Below are 4,044 nucleotides of genomic sequence, written 5' to 3'. Positions count from 1 at the left end.
CTACAAAACGTGGTGACAGTGTGCACATTTATACCTGGGGTGTTCGCAGGCATCCCCAAACCGTATTTAGCGGACGTGTCATAGACGTACCGTGAAGAACTCGCTTCTTCCAATATTTTAGGATGTCGATTTTTCCACGCAGTACACATAAAACATTTTGCTTCAACAATAACGACGCAAATATCCTTACGACGCACCTATTTATAAGACAAAAAATTCCCAATATTTCACCTGCAAAAAAGTTCCCAATGCCAAACCTTCCAGCCACGCCTCGAAAAGTTTGCCCGACCTCGTCGATATCATTCGATATGTTCCGCGGAGCACCCTCGAAATAACCATAGGTTTAATTTTATAATCCATAGTTTGTAAGACGTCCGGCGGGCCGTAGCGGCTAGCAATTTGCACAAAGGAAAGCCTTTGACAGCAGATGGCTAGCACGTTTCATGACACACAATTTCAAGGGCTGTTTTTGAGGAATCGTATTGTCTTTAACTTCTTTAGAATTTGTTTCTTAATCCGTCAGTCACGATCTCAACAGCCAATTGTCCGTGTCATAAAACGTGAATTTCCAGCGGGCCGTGCGCCGGGGTTCGACCGTATCCAGCTCGGGTCACCGCTGACCCCGTCGCAGGTACCAGGCCCAACGGAAATTCCGCGACGTTGCCAAATTTCACTTTCACTTTCACCTATCACCCCCTATTCTCCACGAAAGGCGCCAAGGTCGTACGGACCAGGGTGGTGGTAGTCTTCACCCGATTTGATTGGTTCCTGCACGTCACCAATCAAAAAATAGACACTTCCTAGAGCTTCCTGGCTGTCTCGGAAGTCTCAAGGAGCAATGTCTTAGATCAGTCTACCAGGAATCATCACCCAGTAACCATCACCGTCTCATCACTTAAAATCACCATAGTCAATAGTCAATTGTTAAAATAGTGTTAGGCAAAGGCAATATTGTTAAAGTTTCAAATAAACAGTAATTACATACAGAATCATCCCTATTTTTTAAAAGATAATAGGGAGTCACTAAGCACGCGGCGCGAAGTAATTTCGACGGCGAGAATTACAAACTCGGCTAGACTTGTCGTCCTCACGCCAAGTCTCGACGCGTGTGCGTGGCAAAACAGTATTGTATTATAATAATTAGCGAAACACTCGGTTCGTTGTACGCACAAACGGAACGGAAGCAAGTTTAGGCGGTGGAAAACGGCTCTCTTTGTGCGCGATAAACGTACAAGAGCAAATAGAACGGCTCGCCTTGAACGTGAGATCGAGAAGGGATTCGTGTCGCGAAACACTAGACGTGGCCGGTGTTGGATGGCCCGTTCAGCGGTTCCACCGGCTGAAATTTCATGGGCTTTTTTCCAACGTTTTCATTAAGCAGCGGCCGCCTTGGAATTTCCACTTTTCAAACGCCACAGGCTTGGTAGCATTCTGCGAATTACTTTCACCGCGATTTCCACCGGTTTAAACGACCGCTCTTAAAAACGCGCAAGAAATTGCCGGCTGGTTCGCGGCCGTTTCCCTTCTCTCTCCGGCCATCCCCTTTGGCGTGTGCACGGTTCGCGCGAAAAATGGGAATTCGATGTATTCTCGATAGCATCCCCGATAAACTCGCGCCGCCTGAATCCTGCCTCGCGAGTTCTTTGCCCCTTTCTTCCACCGATCGCGACGTCGATTCGGCGACAAACGAAACCGAGAAAAAATTCCTTCGAATTACTCCCTGTTCGATCTCCGAGGATCGGAAATATTTTCTAAGCTGAACTACAGTCCGTTCAACGAGACGAGTCACTAAGTAAAAACAAACAACTCCCTCGCTTTTCACGTGATCGGCTCTGCGACTATGGTCATTGGCTGTCACATGTTACAACTCAGAGCCAAGTTATGGTGGTCCGAGGGGTCTTGCAGGCAGAAACCTTAATGATTTTCAAATGTGTATTTTATGACTTCAGGTACTTTTCAGTGGTAAGCAATAAATGTAGTTACTCCAGAAAATTGGAAAAAATGTATTGATCACGTGATAACCGATTTTGAAGAAAAATTTTGGCAATTAGATGGTATAATTGAATCAGCAATAGAACCATTTATTATAAATTTAAATGATTCCGACGATAGTTTAGTATCAAATACCAGTTGTGAGAGTAACATAGAATAAAGAAATAATAATTACACGGAACTTCTCTTGTACTTTCATTCATCCTGTTATTTAGGTATATTTATATAACAAGTAACTCCATACCATAGTCAAAGAATTTTAATTAAAAAAAAAGAGCTTATCCTACGATTTCACGTGCTCGTGTTTATACATGGTGACTCGTCTCGTTGAATGGAGTATAGGAATGGTTCTGTATTCGAGCGAAATTTCACGAATGCAAACGATCGAGAAGAATTGTGTTGTAAGTTACACTTCGTCGTCGCTATCGATTTCCGGGACTGAATTTGCGCCTAAGGGAACAACGATAAACGCGTTTGCGTCTACGAACAGCCGTAAAAAACGAACGACCCGGGAAACTGAGTAGAAAAACTAGTCCTCCGTGACAATGCTCGACCACGTTTTCTCACACAAGCTGTTGCGTAAGCTTCAACGGGAACAACGAGAACATCTATCTTGTACTTCGAACATCTCACCGTGTGATTTGCATACGTTTCGTCGAATGAAAAGAGATACGACAGGGAACATTTCAGAAGCAAATCCTTTTCAAACCAGAATTCGTAAATTTCTTCCTCGTTACGACAAGTGTTTGCAGACACTCGGCGACTCTGCCGAGAAGTAGTATACCCGGCTGTCAGTTTACGTTGCTAATAAAAAAGAATTTTTCATTCGTTCGTACTTTTTTCAGAGAGAATAAAATTATTTGTTTACTCAACCTGGTAGTTTATTTATAGAGCTACAGCGAAGACCGAAATAGTAATTCGGCGGTGGAGAATACACCAGGCGAGATAAATTCAACGCTGCCCAGAATAATAAGAGGAAAATACCTTGATCTCTTTTGCGATTCGATGAAATCGTCGAGTAAGGGGGAAAAGGGAACGGCGAAAGGATGTGACGCGGAGCGTGGCTCGAGGGACCAGCCAATAAGCAAGAATACGAACGAATTTAATTAACATCGGCCCATTACTGGCGGCATTAAGCATCGGTAGACAGTGGAGGAGAAGCGGCGAAGCTTCGAACAGCGAGAAAGGAGGAGAAAGAGGCGGCGGAATATTCGTTAAAGTTACTTGAATCCGATCGAAGCTGTTGTTCGTGGCCCTTCTACCGAGAAAAAGGCTATATCAGAGTCTCCGTCCTCGACTTACAATGCCCTAGACTCTAGACGAACAAGAGGACAACCTACGAGGCCTCTCATCGATCCGACCGACTGGACCAAATCCACCCTTATTTCCCCCACCTCGTCGATCGAGGTTCCCAAGCTCTCCTATATCGCTTTTCTCCATTTTTCAAATCTACCACCCTCCCTGTCTCTTACCGCCTTCCCGCCGTCACTTCTTCCTCGGAAAAACGAGAAAAAAACCACGAATCAAGTTTGTTCGCTTCCCTATTAAAGGCAATTCTGCCCGGTATTTTATTTTCAATTTAAAAAACGAGAGTTTCGAGTTACCTCTTGGTTATTTAGTTTGAGAACCTCTTATCATTAGCCCTGGTTTTCCAGTTGTCCCCGCCCTTCCGTCGGAATCTTCCACCTTTTCAATCTCTTCCTCCACGGATCTCCTTGGGATTCTTTTTGTCTGCGGAAGCCCAGAAGCGTAAACAGCCAGCGACGTCAGACCGAAATCAATTCAACGCCGATGCCGAAAGCCGCGGGTACTAATCTCGACGAGGGAGCTGGCTTTCTCTTTGCGGCTTGCGCCAGACTTTGCCTTTCTCGATCCCTTCTGACACCCTTTTTCCTTGCTCCATCCCTCGTATCCTTAAACCTCCAACTCGATACGCTTCCAAAGTATCTCTTATCAATTTTTCTTTCTCTCCCCGCAATTATAAATTACGATTACCCTCCCCCACCTCTAGATCTATCCTTACGTCGTAAATCTCGGGGTGATAGTAGAGGC

Source organism: Habropoda laboriosa, unplaced genomic scaffold, assembly GCF_001263275.1.
Source record: "Habropoda laboriosa isolate 0110345459 unplaced genomic scaffold, ASM126327v1 scaffold243, whole genome shotgun sequence".
Lineage (NCBI taxonomy): Eukaryota > Metazoa > Arthropoda > Insecta > Hymenoptera > Apidae > Habropoda > Habropoda laboriosa.
Note: the sequence above shows the minus strand (reverse complement) of the source record.